Source organism: Rana temporaria, chromosome 6 (genome assembly GCF_905171775.1).
Source record: "Rana temporaria chromosome 6, aRanTem1.1, whole genome shotgun sequence".
Taxonomy (NCBI): domain Eukaryota; kingdom Metazoa; phylum Chordata; class Amphibia; order Anura; family Ranidae; genus Rana; species Rana temporaria.
The window spans coordinates 143,585,581-143,602,764 of record NC_053494.1 but is presented as its reverse complement, the minus strand read 5'-3'; the positions used below and the strand labels follow the sequence as shown (position 1 = coordinate 143,602,764).

General features: G+C 41.9%; 1 protein-coding gene across 3 annotated transcripts in view; it reads right to left on the bottom strand.

Annotated features, from left to right (window-relative positions):
* Nucleotides 1-17,184, bottom strand: part of VWC2L (von Willebrand factor C domain containing 2 like) — a 317,351-nt gene that overhangs the window by 276,782 nt on the left and 23,385 nt on the right. The gene's annotated exons all lie outside the window — the stretch shown is intronic.

Below are 17,184 nucleotides of genomic sequence, written 5' to 3'. Positions count from 1 at the left end.
CACTGTTTTTAAACGTAAAAAATAGGGTAGTAACAGTTGTCTTAAAAGTATATGTAAATGCTAAAAATTAACTTCTCTTATTTGCTAGCTACTGCTCTGTTATACCAATGGAAGCATTTTATTATATCAGTTCAATAAGTTATTTTGTCGTATCTGTTGATCCCACCAGAAATCTTTGAAGCTGATCATTTTTGATGCATCCCCCCCCCCCCCCCCCTGTGACTGTTATCTTTTAGCATTGTTTCTAGCTCTCTCTGTGGACTACAAAACACCTATTATGGGGCCAGATTCACAAAAGAGATACGACGGTGTATCTCAGATACACCATCGTATCTCGGATTTTTTCTAGTCCTATCTATGCACCTGATTCATAGAATCAGATACGCATAGATAGGGCTGAGATCCGACAGTGTCACACTGTGTTACACTGTCGGATCTTTTTTTTGATTTAAAAATGGCGCCGGGGGCGTTCCCGCCGATTTACACTGAATAATATGTAAATCAGCGAGATACGCGAAATTCACGACCGTACGCGGACCCGACGCGGTGTTCTTACGTCGTTTCCGTAGCGCGGTACCCGTCGTATACTTACCCATGCTAAAAGCAGGGGTAAGTATTGTTAAGTATGGCCGTCGTTCCCGCGTCGATTTTGAAATTCCCTACGTCGTTTGCGTACGCCGATTCACGAACACGCGCGTCGCAAGTCCCGCTCACGTCGCAACCACTGACGTCCTATTGACGTCAGTGGGAGCAATGCACGCCGGGAAATTCCCCGGACGACGCATGCGTATTTAAATCGGCGCGGGAGCGCGCCTGATTTAAATATGACACTCCCCTAGCCGCGGAATTTGAATTCCGCTGGGGGAGTTAGGATCCGCCGTCGCAAGTTTGGAGGTAAGTGTTTTGTGAATTTGACACTTTCCTCACAAACTTGCGAGGGCGGATCTTAAAACACATAGGTTACACGGATCTAAAGATCCGCTAACCTTTGTGAATCTGGCCCATAGAGTGTTACAGTGTTATAGAGATGGGGCCAGATTCACAAAGAGATACGACGGTGTATCTCCAGATACACCGTCGTATCTCTGACTTACATTGGTCCTATCTATGCGTCTGATTCATAGAATCAGTTACGCATAGATATGGCTAAGATCCGACAGTGTTACACTGTGTTACACTGTCGGATCTTATTTTCAATTTGAAAATGGCGCCGGGGGCGTTCCTGCTGATTTACGTTGAATAATATGTAAATCAGCGAGATACGCAAATTCAGGAACATACGCGGACCCGACGCAGTCTTCTTACGACGTTTCCATAGCGGCGTACCCGTCGTATACTTACCCCTGCTTTTATCAGGCGCAGCCAATGTTAAGTATAGCCGGCGTTCCCGCGTCAAATTTGAATTTTTTAACGTCGTTTGCGTAAGTCGTTCTAGAATACGGATGGACGTCGTTTACGTAAGCGTCAAAACCACTGACGTCCTAGCGACGTCAGTGGGAGCAATGCACGCCGGGAAATTCCCCGGATGGCGCATGCGCATTTAAATCGGCGCGGGAACGCGCCTGTTTTAAATAGTACACTCCCCCTAGCCGCGGAATTTGAATTCCGCCGGGGGATTTAGGATCCGCCGCCGCAAGTTTGGAGGTAAGTGGTTTGTGAATTAGCCACTTGCCTCTCAAACTTGCGGGAGCGGATCTTAAATCACGTAGATTAAGTGGATCTATAGATCCGCTGATCTACGTGAATCTGGCCCATAGTGTTGTGCTGCGAACACACAATCGGAATTTCCGACGAAAAAAGTCTGATGGACTTTTTTCATTGGAAATTCCGATCATGTGTGGGCCCCATCTGACTTTTTTCGTCTGTGTTTATAAATATAACATGTTGTATTTTTTTTCCGATGGGAAAAAAAAACGATAGGAAATTCTAAATAGTCTGTGTGCAGCTCAGAATCAAGTCGACGCATGCTCAGAAGCATTGAACTTCATTTTTCTTGGCTCGTCGTAGTGTTTTACGTCACCGCGTTTTGGACGGTCGGAATTTGGTCTGACAGTGTGTATGCAAGACAGCTTGAACGGACTTTGATTCTGATCATGTGTATGGGGCATTATAGTGAGTGAGTGAGAAACTTGTAAAGCGCAACACATGCAAACTGAATCACCTCTGGGCGCTGTTTCCATTCCATGGGTAAGGAAGCCCCCTTGACCTCAGAAGAGATGGGTTTTAATCTTTCTCCTGAAGGCCAAGTGGTCCCACTCCAGTCGGATGGTGGTTGGTAGTGCATTCCACAGCCGAGGTCCGTGGACTGCAAATCTTCGATCTCCTTTGGACTTGTATCTGGCTTTGGGTATCTGGAGGAGGTTTTGATTTGTGGATCGCAGAATGCGATTGGGGTTATGGGCTTTTATTTTTCCGCATAGATATTGGGGGTGTTTCCTTGAATACACTTATGCGTTAGGCAGAGTGCCTTGAAAGTGATTCTGTCTTTTACTGGCAACCAGTGAAGGGATCTCAGCGAAGGTGAGATTGATTCCCATGTTTTTTTGCCAGTCACTAGTCGAGCGGCCGTATTTTGAACGACTTGCAGACGAGTGATTTGGTATTTGGGGAGTCCTAGATAGATAGTGTTATGGAGAGACCGAGAGGGATTGTTCTGTAGTTCTGACACATTTTTATCCTTCTAAAGATATACATCTTAAGACAGGAAGCGTGTCACTGGTGGGATCACCAAGTAAAAATAAAGGACGCATTGCATGAAGAAAAAAGAAAAGGATGAAACCACCAGCACATAAGGAATTGTAAACTTTTATATAATACAATTTGTGCTTGGGTTTAGGTACACTCCTAGGCCCCATACACACGAGAGAATTTATCCGCGGATACGGTCCAGCGGACCGTTTCCACGGATAAATCCTCTCAAAGATTTCCGCAGATTTCTATGCGATGGAGTGTACTCACCATCGCATTGAAATCTGCGCGGAAATCCTCTGGCGATGACGTGTCGCGCCGTCACCGCGATTATGACGCGGCGACGGGCGCGACGCTGTCATATAAGGAATTCCACGCATGCGTTGAATCATTGCGACGCATGCGGGGGATCCCTTCGGACGGATGGATTCGGTGAGTCTGTACAGACCAGCGGATCCATCCTTCAGCAGATGGATTTGTTGTGCATGTCAGCAAATATCCATCTGCTGGAAATCCATCCCAGGGGAGATTTATCCACGGAAAAAGATCCGCTGGCGTGTACACACCATAGGATCTATCCGCTGAAACCCATTTGCTGGGATTTATCTGCGGATGGATTCTATGGTGTGTATGGGGCCTCAGGCATATTCTTATTTAGCCCTGCTCTCTCATTTGTGAATACTGTAGATGCCGCTGTTAACATTGAAGATGTTCCATTAGATAAGTAACATGCCTCCTGTCACACATATTTTGTGACTAGTTATTATGAAAATGTACTCCCTTAAATGCTACTTGAGATAATAGATGTTTAAGAACCTTGATCAGAGTACATTCTTGTATTGTCATTTATGCATTCAAAATTAAATTATTCTGTAGCTGCAATGATTCACTTCATCATTATTTACTTAAAAAGTAAATCCACTAAAACAGTCTTTAGTATGATGAAGTACTGTATGCATGATCAAACAGCTCAAAATGGAGGCTTTGTGTATCATTCCGTCTGGCTTGCTTGGAAAATATTTCAAAGACCCAAAAGATTAGTTGTAATAACCAGGACAAAGGCCATCGCAGCTAATAAAGTACCACAACAAGGGTACATTTATATAAGCTGTATAAAACCATTGGAAACATTGCCAAGTTTGGTGTAAGAGATTTTCACACTGATAAAAGAATAAATAAATAATGTATGTTTGAAGAACAGCATTCCAACTTCATACAATAGAGGTGCACTAAGATCAAATTTGAAGTTTTATGTGTTGTACTGAGTGGTTTTATTTTCCATTGTGGCTTTTATGACATGTGAAAATACACATTAGGTAAAGGCGCACCGAATAGAAATTTTGGTGTCAAAACCGAAAATTCAGGATGCACTTGGCCGAAACTGAAAATTACAGTTTTCAAAAAAATATATACTTTTATGTATAATTTGTATTATTTTTGACTTTTTGATTAATATCATGAATTTAAATGTCGGCCATTATCGGCACCTTTTAGCACAAGAGAAGTATAAGAAAAATGTATCCCTTTAAATTCTATGTATGTCTTCACACTGGTCCCTTGCGCTTCTGTTGGGGTGTTTAAAAATGTTGTTTTCTGGATTTTTGGTCAATTAAAATAACCACACCAAAAACGCAGCAATAGTGCACACGTGTTATGTTTTTGATGCACTTTTGTCACATGACCTATGAAAAACAACAATCAGCACAGCAAAATCATTGTAAAATTGTCGCAAAATTGCATGCATTTTCCACCAATTATTGGCACCTAGTTCTCGGTTGTGAACAAACACGCGTTATCCATGTAAAACCGGTCTACCAATGTTTGTTCCTGTAACGTCCTGTCTACGTCCTTTGGCACCTTGACAATAAAGTAACTATACTACAGAAGTTCTAACTTCCATGGTGTGCGACCAATCTTCTTTTTCTTCATTTACTATTAACGTTGGTAAGCCTGGGCCAGCACCCACGAGGAAATCTTTATCCACAGTCTGAGTGGTGTTACACTCTTTCTGGACCTTGTTCTCTATTGGCAAAATACATAAAACACAATTTTTGCCCAGTAGATTTCGGCCAACAACATTTTGGTGCATCTCTAACATTAGGTGTTCCAGATTTCCAAGTACCACCCTACTATATTTCTTGGAGAGAATAGTTACAGATAATCATGCAATTGCAATCTCTCCCATAAAAATGGCTACTGTACATTTGGCTTCAATAGATTTTACAAAAAACACAGGTTTTAGGAAACCCTGTCGCTCAAATAAAATTAAAAAAGCTTTCCACCTCAAAAAAAAAAAAGAAAAGAAAAGAAAAAGAAAAAAATCTAACAACTTGGTGCATGCAACCGATCCTGGCAGTACTCATGGCTGAATGACAGTTCCCTGAGCTGTTATCAGCTATACAAGGGAAGAGGATAGTGGTGATATTATTGTCAGAATATGACCAGTGGTAGAACCTAGGTATTGACCAAATGGTTGGCTCATCCATAGCAATGTCTGATCCTGCACATTCTTATTGGCCAATGAGGTAACCAATCCTAGTAAAAATTTGAAAAAAAGGAGAAAAAATTGTGCTAATGTGCCAAAACAACCCGTGTGACCACAGGTTAACAAAAATGCTGGTGAAGCAAATATAAAGCTGCGACTTGCTGTGCAACATCAAACGGTGATCAATGAATTAGTTTTTAGCGCGACTATTTTTTCAATCCTAGTAAAAAGCCTTCAAAAGATAGGAGGGATCAGGCTTTGACACTGCCCTGAAATGTTGGAGCCTTACCTACCAGAGCAGCTTGGAATTTGAGGCTGCTCTAGGAAAATACAAGCACCTCCTGGATGCCTGTGCCTTACAGCTGATAGACAAACACCATCACAGAAAATGCTCAAGCAACCCTGCATGTATGCACCATAAATGTGCAAAAATGAAACTAAAAGGCATGTAAAATATAAAAGAATCCACATGCTTGATATTATTTATATATTTCATAACCACATACAGTCATCAGGATACCATTTTGTTTATAATAGTAGACCTTAAAACCTCGTACACACGATCAGTCCATCCGATGAGAACAGTCTGAAGGACCGTTGTCATAGGTTAACCGATGAAGATGACTGATGGTCCGTCGTGCCTACACACCATCAGTTAAAAAAACAGTCGCGTCAGAACGCGATGATGTAAAACACAACGACGTGCTGAAAAAAATGAAGTTCAATGCTTCCAAGCATGCGTCGACTTGATTCTGAGCATGCATGGATTTTTAACCGATGGTTGTGCCTACTAACGATCATTTTTTCCCATCGGTTGGGAATCCATAGGTTAAATTTAAAGCAAGTTGGCTTTTTTTTTAACCTATGGTTAAATAACCTATGGGGCCCACACACGATCGGTTTGAACCGATGAAAACGGTCCATCAGACCGTTGTGCTCTGGTTAACCTATCGTGTGTACGAGGCCTAAGAATATAGTTGTACCTTTACTAAAAATACATCTCCCTTTCACCTAGTGAATTAAAATGCTCTACTCTAGTATAATGTATGCTTGTTTTGTGCTACAAGGTTGATATTCCCTCTGAAGGGAAGGCCATAGACAGACAGATATCTGTTGGACAATCACAGGTAGCAGGTATTTGACCACCCTGAAGCACCAGTATGTACTATGTTTTTTTTTGTGAAAATATCACATATGCAATACTACTATCTTTCCCTCACCAGCCCTTCTGTGTTTTTAAGCTAACTGCAAAAGGGACCTGTATGACACCTTAATTTCTTAATTTCTTCTGAATACAAGAGTTAAGGCCCGTACACACGATCCGAAAATCGAATGGAAAAATTTGTACGACGAGCTGTCTGACGATTTTCAGATCGTTGGTACAGTGATTACAATAGCTGATTTTGCTTTTTCATCAGACAAAAGCTGCATGTGCAGACTATAACATTATTGTTGAATGTGAACTCAACGGGCCATATTCTGAGTAAAGTTACGATGGAGTATCTCAGGATACTCCATCGTATCTCTCTTTTTTGGCCAGTGTATCTATGCGAGTGATTCTTAGAATAATTTTCGCATAGATACGCTGAAGATCCGACATGTGTAGGTCACTTACACTGTCGGATCTTAAATGTAATAACTCCGCCGGCCGCTAGGTGGCGTTTACGTTCAGGTCTCATTTGTTTATGCAAATGAGCCTGATACGCCGATTCCCGAACAAATTTGCGTCGTGTAACCGTCGCTTACGTCGTTTGCGTAGGCGTATGGTTACCCCTGCTATATGAGGGGTAACCTTACGCCAGTCCCACGTAGGCCATGTTAAGTATGGCGTCGGGTCCGCGTCGTGTTTTCCCGTGGGGTACGTCCTTTTACTAAGTCGTTCTTGAATACGATTTTACGTCAATGACGCACACGTCGGCGTCATTGACGTTTTACGCCGAGAACTGGAGCATGCGCACTGGGCTATTTTAAGCCCGGCGCATGCGCAGTTCGTTAGAATCGGGGGCGCGCTTAATTTAAATAGAAGCCGCCCCCTTGGATTTACGCGGGGATACGCCGGGCCAAATACACTACGCCGCCCCAAACTACGGAGCAAGTGTTTGGGGAATACAGCACTTGCTCCTGTAGGTTGGGGCGGCGGAGTGTAAATGGCTTACGCGACGCCCGCCGAAAATGTAAAAGAATATGGCCCAACGTATGATTTTTGTTTGATTAGAACTGTTTTTGTAAGAAAAAAATCAGCTCAAAAAAGAAAGAATACATACAAAACTATTGAACAGATTACGTCACTTGTGACGTTGTATTCTGTCGTATGAAAACTTTTGTATTGTGAGTAACCTCTTCACTTTCGACATGAGACCAGTATGCCACAAAAAATGTATGTTCAGTCATTTTAAGCGTGTGTACGAGGCTTTAAAAATAGGCCCTGTTCAAAGATTTCCAACAGCTCAACATATCTCTATGTACAAAAATGGTGAGTGGCACCAACAGCAAGAGCCTCTTGTTATCACTCTCTAGGGAAGTCACAAACAACCTACTTATTGAAAGTGATGTTATGGTCAGCAGCCTTTCGTATAATTAGCAGGCTCAAGGTGGACACTATATCGTTTTTGTTAACAATTCAACTGATTGCATGTTGTTTAGCTGTTAAAGATTGAATATTAGCAGGAATTGTTGTATGTGGTACAAGTTGCTGAGACTTTTAATAATGCTTAAATATCATCATGTGATTTGTTCAGCAAAACAGTATTCAGGAGAACATTTCAAGTTTGTGTTAAAAAATAAATAAAAATAATGGTGACTTGAAGAAAGTGAAGATTGTGTTTTTTTTTCTGTCCATGCTGTATAAAAAAGTAGGTTGCTTTTTACGGCTTTATTGCACACATACAGGCAGTCCCCGGGTTACAAACAATGTTCTATACAGTAGGTTTGTTCTTAAGTTGAATTTGTAGGACAGCCTGTATACTGATCAGCCATAATTTTATAACAGCCCACCTAATATTGAGTAAGTCCAATTTTTCTACCAAAACAGCCATTTTTGTCACTAAAACAGCCCTGACTTGTTGAGGCATATATGTCACTAGACCTCTGAAGGTATCTGGCACCAAGACCCCAGTAGTAGGTCTTTTAAGCCTAAGGCCTCGTACACACGACCAAGGAACTCGTCGTAAATGAAACTTAGTTTTCCTCGACGAGTTCCTCGTCAGGCTTGTGGAGAAACTTGACAAGCTTTCTTTGCGTACACACGGTCAAGACCAAATCTCCTTGTTCTCAAACGCAGTGACGTACAACACATACAACGGCAGGGGAAGTTCGATTCCACTGGCACAACCCTTGGGGCTGCTTTTGCTAATCTCATGTTACTGCGTGTTAAGTAAAAGTTTGGTCGGAGACGATTTGCACATTTCAGTCTGTTACAGCGTGACAAATGTGCTATCTCCATTACACACGCTACTTTTACCGAAGGTGCGCTGCCGTCTCATACTTTATTCTGAGCATGCGCGGGTTTCTTAGCATACACACGAACGTGTTTCTCGTCGAAAACCAGCCCGACGAGGAACACGACGAGGAAATTGAGACTCCCGTCGAGGAAAAAGAGAACTTGTTCTCTTTTTTTCTCGTCAAGTTCCTCGACAGTTTTCTCGATGAAAAACATACACGCGACCATTTTCCCTGGCAAAAAAGCTCTCCCACCAAGTTTCTTGATGGATTCTGTCGAGGAAAACGGTCGTGTGTACGAGGCCTGAGTTTCAAGGTGAGGCCTCTATGGATCAGACTTGGTTTCAAGCACATCGCACAGATACTCTATTGGACTGAGATCTGGATAATTTGGAGGCCAAGTCAACACCTCAAACTCATTGTTGTGCTCCTCAAACCATTGTTTTTTTATATCAGATTTTATTTCTGAAAATGTATGGTATTTCATAACAAACAAACTAAAAGAAAAAAATAATAAGAACAAAAGAAAAAAAAAGAAACCCCAGCAAAAACCAAAATCAAAACACCGTTCCCATCAGTAACAGCATCATTACATTTGATACATCGACATCTAATTTTCCCAATACATTCAAAAATACTCAAAAAGATATTCAAAAATATTCAGAAATTTTCAGAGCAGATAGTATACAATGTATAACTTTTGACAGGACCCACCCACTAAAAGCACATACAGTATTTATCAAGGACTCAAATTAAAGTTAGAATGGGCAGCAGTGGCGGCCCTTCCATTAGGGGTGCACGGGTGCCACCCCCTCATCCATACGTCCAGCCCCCTGATCTACATACAGGACGCCACACTATGGATTCTAATGGGGGGGGGGGCGGTGTGTGCTTTTTTTCTAAGCATTTGATTAGAGCCAGAGGGGTTTTGTGTATGGTGTTCCCAGTGTTCGTCTCCCGTGGGGGGGGGGGAGGGGCTGGATGGTGTTCCCAGTGGTTTGCCACTGATGGGAAACACCAGCCACTACTGATGGGAAGCAACAATCTATTTTCTCTAGATCCTTTCAAACTTCCAAAAGATGTTATGTTGGACACAGGTATGTTTTTCTAACATTACGGATTTATCCATTTCCTGAATCCAGTCCCACCGATAGGGGGGATGGGTGAGATCTCATAATAGCCACTGTGTGATCATGATTCATACTACTAGAACTTACATAACTCAAGAGACACAGAACAAGGTCTGAAGTCAGCCTTGTATCATATACAGAGTTCAGGAAATCCAGCATTTCCTGCCAGTACCGGAATAACTAGACATCTTCAAAAGAGGTGCATAAAGGAGCCATTCTTGACCCATTTTTATAGCATTGTAAGGTGCATTATCCAACTGAAAGAAAACACTGCCCCTTGGAAATACCATTCCCATGAAGGGGTGTACTTGTAACCAACAACAAGTGGCTCATTTCAAGTAATATCCACGTGAGTGGCAGAACCAGCAGAACATTGCCCAAAGCATTACACTGCATTCTGGTGACATCTCTTTCCCAGGCAAGAATGCACATGCACTGGTCATACACATAATATAAAATGAAATGTGATTCATTAGAACAGGCCACCTTCTTCCATTGCTTATATGCCATTGTAGGCACTTTTGGCTGTGGACACTGGTCAGCCTGGGCACCCTGACCTGTCTGTGTTTATGCAGCCCCATACACAAGAAACTGCAATGCACATTTTTTCTGCTTTTTAACATATTGACTTCAGAGGCAACATGTTTATTTCTTGACTTATATAACCCAATAACTTTTAGATGCCACTGTAATGAGATAATCAATGTTATTTACTTAACCTGATAGTTTTCATAAAATTATGGCTGATCAGTGTGCATATGAGGTTTACAGTTTAAATCTATATCTTTATATCTCTCATATATATATATATATATATATATATATATATATATATATATATATATATATATATATATATATATATATATATATATATATATATATAGATATATATATATATTTGCGGTTGTTCACTGCACAACATAGCAACAGCACAAACCATTTTGCACTGCAGGCTTGGGATCATCATCCTGTTTTTGCTAGGGCCAGTGGTTTACCTTTGGGGGGGGGGGGGGGGTTCGGCTCCCATGGGTACCGCAACTCTATTCTAATGCTGAATTCTAATGCTGCAGCTGCACGGACTGCAAAGTCCAGCAGATACTAGAGAAACAAATAGAAGGGGAGTGACTTCATAACATACCAGGGGGGTGTGCAGAGGAGGCCCTAAACTTAGAGAAGAGTGTGAGTGCAGGAGGCCAGGTGGGCTAGGTGAGGGAGTGCCTAGAGGCCCCCGGGCTAGTAGATGGGATACTTAGAAGCCCCGGACTAAGAGAGGGGGTGCTTGTAGGCCCCAGACTAGGAGAGGGGAGGTTTGAAGGTCCAAGGTTAAGAGGGGGGGGTACCTGGAAGCCCTGGATTAGGACAGCGGGTGTCCATAAACCCTGGACAAGGGGCAGCAAGTGTCTGAGGACTAGGAAAGAGGGTGCCTGAAGGATCTGATCTGCCAGATCAGGGAGAAGGAGGCTAAAGCTTGGACTGAGGGAACCCAGCTGGGGCCCTGGAGGGTTAGTATGAAGTCACTGAGTTCACAGCATACATGGGGACATTTATCAATTGTTGCACATAATGGTGTTAGGTAACAGGTATTCAGTGTATCCCTGTCCCATTAAAGTCAATTGTGATACAACAGCTGCACGGACATAGTCGAATGTCAAAATTCTTCAGCTCTGCATTAAAATAAGTACACCCACTTCTATGGGCTGCTATTGTGCAGCCCTGAGGTGGATACAGACACAGCAAAAAGAAGGACATGTTTTAGCACTCATCTAAATTACCCTATAGGGAAATTTATCAAAACTGGGGCAGCCAAAATCTGAAGTAGCTGTGCATAGCAACCAATCAGCTCATAGCTTTAGGGCAAATCTGTGATGGCTGTGTCCCTTGGACAATCACAGTGGCCATTTACCACGTGATTGGTGTGTCCAATGAGATGATCTCAAATTTAAACATGTCAAATTGATGGCTCGCCCTCCTCACACAGAGACAGCATGTGAGGAGGGACAGTGATCTGTGAGTGTGGTTGATCACAGTGAGTATTGTACAACCTGTTACAGTGCCAAAACAGTGCCTCAGTGCCCATCAGTGTCAGATTGCTTACAGTGCCATCAGTGTCACATTGCCCGTTAGGATGAAGGAAAAAAGCTTGGGACAGCCGCACTCCAAAAAAACTCCTCCTTAAATTAAAAATCACAAAATACATGCCACAGCAAAAAACAGCACAACAAAAGAAAAGCTGACGTTTCGCACTATGCCTTAGTGCTTCTTCATAGCTAGTGTCACATTGCCCATTGGTGTCAGAGTGCCCACAGTGCCATTGGTGCCCACAGTACCTACCCGCACTAGAGACTACCCACGAAACGCGTATGTCATACTTATGATACATCTGACTAGGATCTACACACCCTGGACCAAAGTAACAGTAAACCTGTATTTTGTATCAAAGTGTGACATATTGTTTTAAAGAATCCCATCCAAGGATGGTAAATGAAATCTTTTCTATGTTGTTATAAAATTGTGATAGAACTTATTTACTTTTTTCTAAACCCTACCCACATTTAAAGTCCCACCCCACTTTGTAATTTTCATATTCTGCAGGGACCCTGAGGAAAAGCCCAGCCTAAAAAGCTCAGGATGGACATCTCCTTTAAGTTATTGCTTTGTATCCTGTTCAGCTGTATAATGCAAGTCTTTTTATTTAGTCTGCTATGCAATGCTTGATGATACACAGCTAACTTGATTCCAATGAGATTTTAAAGGTACTGATATCATCATCTGTGGTTCAAGTTGTGATCTTTATATCTATGGACTTTTTTTTGTCCTCAGAAAACATCCTATCAGATACATCTTGCATTTCTTGGCAGAACATTATTATTCCTCTAAAGTAAGAAAATCATCAGAGATGTCTGCAGAGCACATAAACAAGTAAGCTCAAGCAATACAACCATTTAAGTATTTTAAGTGGCTGAAAGCAAGGAGGAAGACTCTCAAACAGAGGGACACAACAGGCACAAAGAAAAGGTTGGAACCCCCTCAGCTGTAAATTGCTATCCATGTTGCAGATTTCACTTCAACTTATGATTATTACGTTTTTGCTGTGCTAGAAGGTGATAATGAGCCTTTTTGAGCAGTATTGCAGAAGAAGATTTTTCAATCTGTTGAAAAATTTCTTCGGTGGCAGCTCCGGTTCATCCAGTGTTCTAAGGAGAGGGAAAAATGGCCAAATATACAGTATATTATGTGTACTATTGGCAACATCCAGTAAGTATCACAGTGAATCCCAGTATTTGCTGGAGACATATGAAGGTGAGCATATATCTCCCCAGTCATCATCCTTGATTAGAAAGCTGCTTGTTTAAGGCCTGCCAAACACAGATCATTTAAATGCACATCGATTACATATTTTCAGGAGGTCAACAACACAAATTGCAAAATTTGGAAGTTGGGACACAAGTGATCACTGATTGGTAGCAATAGCATGTTGGATGTTTCTTTTACTCATTTGTTGAATAGTGCATTAACCGCTTGCAATATTATTATTTGCTTTTTGGCACAGCGTTACTTTAACTGACAATTGCACGGTCATGCAATGCTGTACATCAATGAAATGTATATTCTTTTTTTCCCCACAAATAGAGTTTTCTTTTGGTAGTATTTGATCGCCTCTGGGGTTTTTGTTTATCTTTTGCGCTATAAACAAAAAAAAGACTGACAATTTAAAAATAATATACCGTATTATACCGAGTATAAGCCGAGGCCCTAATTTTACCCACAAAAAATGGGAACACGTATTGACTCGAGTTTAAGCCTAGGATGAGAATGCAGCAGCTACTGTAAGTGGTAAAGAGGGTCAACAATGCCCATTTGCAGCTTCACTGTGCCCATTTGCAACCTTACTGTGCCCATTTGCAAACTTACTTTGCAACCCACTGTGCCCCCTGTAGCCTTACTGTGCCCATTCTCACTGTGCCCATTTGCATGCCTCACTGCGCCCATTTGCAACCTTACTGTGCCCATTGCAGCCATACTGTGCCCATTCTGACTGTGCCCATTGTAGCCTTACGGTGCCCATTCCCACTGTGCCCATTGTAGCCTTACTGTGCCCATTCTCACTGTGCCCATTGCAGCCTCGGTGTACTTGTATTCTTCACAGGCTGCGGGCATCCATTTTTAAAAAGACGCAGCTTCCGCCTGGTCCCGTTCCGTGATAGTAAGTGTACCTGTTGGGTCGCGGGCGTCCATTTTTCAAAAGTTGCGGCTTCCTCCTGGTCCGTGATAGACGTTTGACACTGTGTAGCGGAACACAGTGTCAAACGCCTATCACGGACCAGGAGGAAGCCGCAACTTTGAAAAATGGCGCCCCGCGACCCAACAGGTACACTGACTCGAGTATAAGCCGAGGGGGCTATTTTCAGCCCTAAAAAAAGGGCTGAAAAACTCGGCCTGTACTCGAGTATATACAGTATATATGTTTTACTTTATGCTATAAAACATATCCATCAGAAAATAAATAAAAAATATCTTCATAAATTTAGGCCATGTTTTTGGTAAATAAAAAATCCCAACATTGATTGGTTTGAGCTAAAGTTATTGCGTCTACAAACTATGGTATATATACAAGAATTTTTATTCATTTTTCTTTTTATACTAGTAATGGCAGCAATCAGCAACTTATAGCAGGACAGTAATATTGTGCCAGACAATCTGACACGGACACTTTTGACACTTTGTGGGACCCAGTGACTCTAATATACTAATCAGTGCAAAAAAATATGCATTGTCACTGTACTAATAACACAGGCTGGGAAGGGGTTAAAGATCTAGAGCAATCAAAGGGTTAAATGTGTGCCTAACCAGTGTTTTTGTATTTGCTATGTGCTGTTTTTACTAAGGGATGTGGTGTTTTTTTCCCCTACTTTGCAGGGAAACAAAATCCATCACAACACTGCTGACGAAAAACAGAGCTCTGTCTTGTTTACATAGGCAGAGCGCTGTTCTGTGTCCATCAAGATAAATGAAAGGTGTGGGCTGAGAATGAAACCATTGTAACAAATGTTGTTCTCATTGGCATAATCCCCAAATTTAAAGGGAATAGACAGCAAAACTGGACTTTATATATGCCTCTGGGAACATATTACACCAAAATTATAGATATATAAAATATATTTATTAGACTTTATACAGTGATAAAAAGATGCCTACATGAAAGCTCACAACTTGCAATATAACCATATAAAGTACAAACTATGAGGTCACATAGTTATATATATTCTAGATAGGCTTGGTCTGGTCGACACGTTTCGTGGGACTTTTGCTTCTTCAGGACCATACAAGCATGTACAGTGTATGACTAGGAGAATAGATTTTAACATTCATGAACAAACATATTAAAAAATATACCAATTATCTATGTAAAGATATGTATACTTGTTCAAACAAAAGGATGATTGGTACCTACTGTTATATACTATAATATGCTGGGATTCAACAGAAGGGGGGAACAAAGAAAGAAAGGGGAGAAAGGGGGGGAGTAGAAAAGAGGGAAGGGAACAAAGGTAAAGAGAAAACAAATGGGGTTGTTCTCATGGCGCAGAAACTAGCCATACAGTCATCTCCGAACAGACAATATACACAGTATATCATACCTTCAAAGAGTGTGCATGGCTCGTGTCAGCATCATTAGAATAAAAGCAAGGACTGATGTAGAGGATTTACTGGTATATAATATAACCTATATCAAGCTCCAGATGTACTGTAGATGTATGCCTCACTGATCAGCAGGTACCGGCAGATATCAATTTGCCTGCACCCGCTGATCAGCTTGTGCTGTGTCTAATGACAGAACAGGCACAGCACTGGCGGCGCACGCACATGCCCCCTACCTAAAAGTGCCGGACCGCGTCTTAGGTACGTGATCCAGCACAGGAAACCCACTCTACTGCTGTACTCCTACGTGAAGTGGTCGGCAAGTGGTTTAAGTGGTTTAAGTAGTTGGAAGCCTTACCTATACTGTGACAAGTTGGGGGTTGTTTAGCTCATTGAAAGTGCAAAACAGTGAGTATAGCTCCATGCCAGAAGTATGTTTTAGGGCTTTTTCTGACCACTTTTATTTAAACCAAAGTTCACACATGAAAATCTTCCCATTGCAGGGGGTTCTCACCATCAATACAAGCAAAACATAGGATTTAGCCTCCCGGCTCTTTATCAGCCCTGTGGCTCAGGCCTCATTTATCCTGACTGTCAAACACGCAATCCCAGTATTTGTGAAAAAATGTTGTACCTTTGTCAGCTTGGCTTCTTCTCCTGCAGCTGCCAGCTGCTACATCTCTCACAGGTTCATGCCTCTGTCTGTCCTGGCCTGGACAGTATGGTGCAGATGTGCAGCTCTCACTGATCCCTTCACACACTGACCCCCTTGGGAGGGTGGGGCCCTGGCCCTGACCTCTAACTCTGTCTCTAACATACCCCCAGCACACACCTGCGCCATCAGTGTGATTGCTTCCTGGAAAACCAGGCCCAGACAGAAATATTAAACAGTGACATGGGCCCACCCGGCCACAATACCCAGTGAAGCAGAAGAAGAATAAACAAATCCCCTTACATAAGTGATACATGTTTATCTGCAGCCATCTTATATTTACAGCCATTCAAAGTGCAGTATTTATTCAGCTTGTCTGAGTTTTCATAAAGCAGGAGGCAGGGAGCCAAAATTACACTCTGCAGAACTCAGTTAGATCTCATTGGAGGGAGGGGACATAACCTCCTTTACAAAGCATGCAGAAGCAGAGCTGAGGCTGTCAAACACAGTGTGTGTGCTGGAGCTCCCCTGCCTGTCACTTTTTTTTTTCTCCTTGTCTCAGGAAAACGTGTCAGATGTGACTCATGCAGATGGCAGAGTAACAAAGCAACAAACAAAAATGACACATATTTCAGAGGTTTACAATCTGTTATACATGCTCTCAACTATAGAGGTGCACTTACCTGTAGCAGTTTTCATTACCCTATCTATGCAGGAAAAGGAAAAGCTCAGATAATTTCTTGACAGGCTTCCCACCCCCATTCAGCCTCCCATTCATTCATTGATGAGCCAAGGAAGCAGCTCAGCAAAGTGGCGGGCTGTTCTTTTTATTTATTTTAAAGGGAGGCATTGTATTATATTAAGATATCACTGTGCTGAAAACAGAAAGGTTGCATTATATGCATTTTTGAAGGCCTACCAATAACAGCTAGCGGTCTATATATAAAAGGTTCACTGAACAAATATAATAAATATTCTCAGAACTTCAATTAAACATTCCATATTCTGTGCAACATATTTATCTCCTAGGACCATCTAGTAGGCATAATGCATTTTCTTTCCTAATTAAAGGATCACTAAAGGAAAATATTTTTTTAGCTAAATAGCTTCCTTTATCTTACTGCAGTCCTGGTTTCATGTCCTTATTG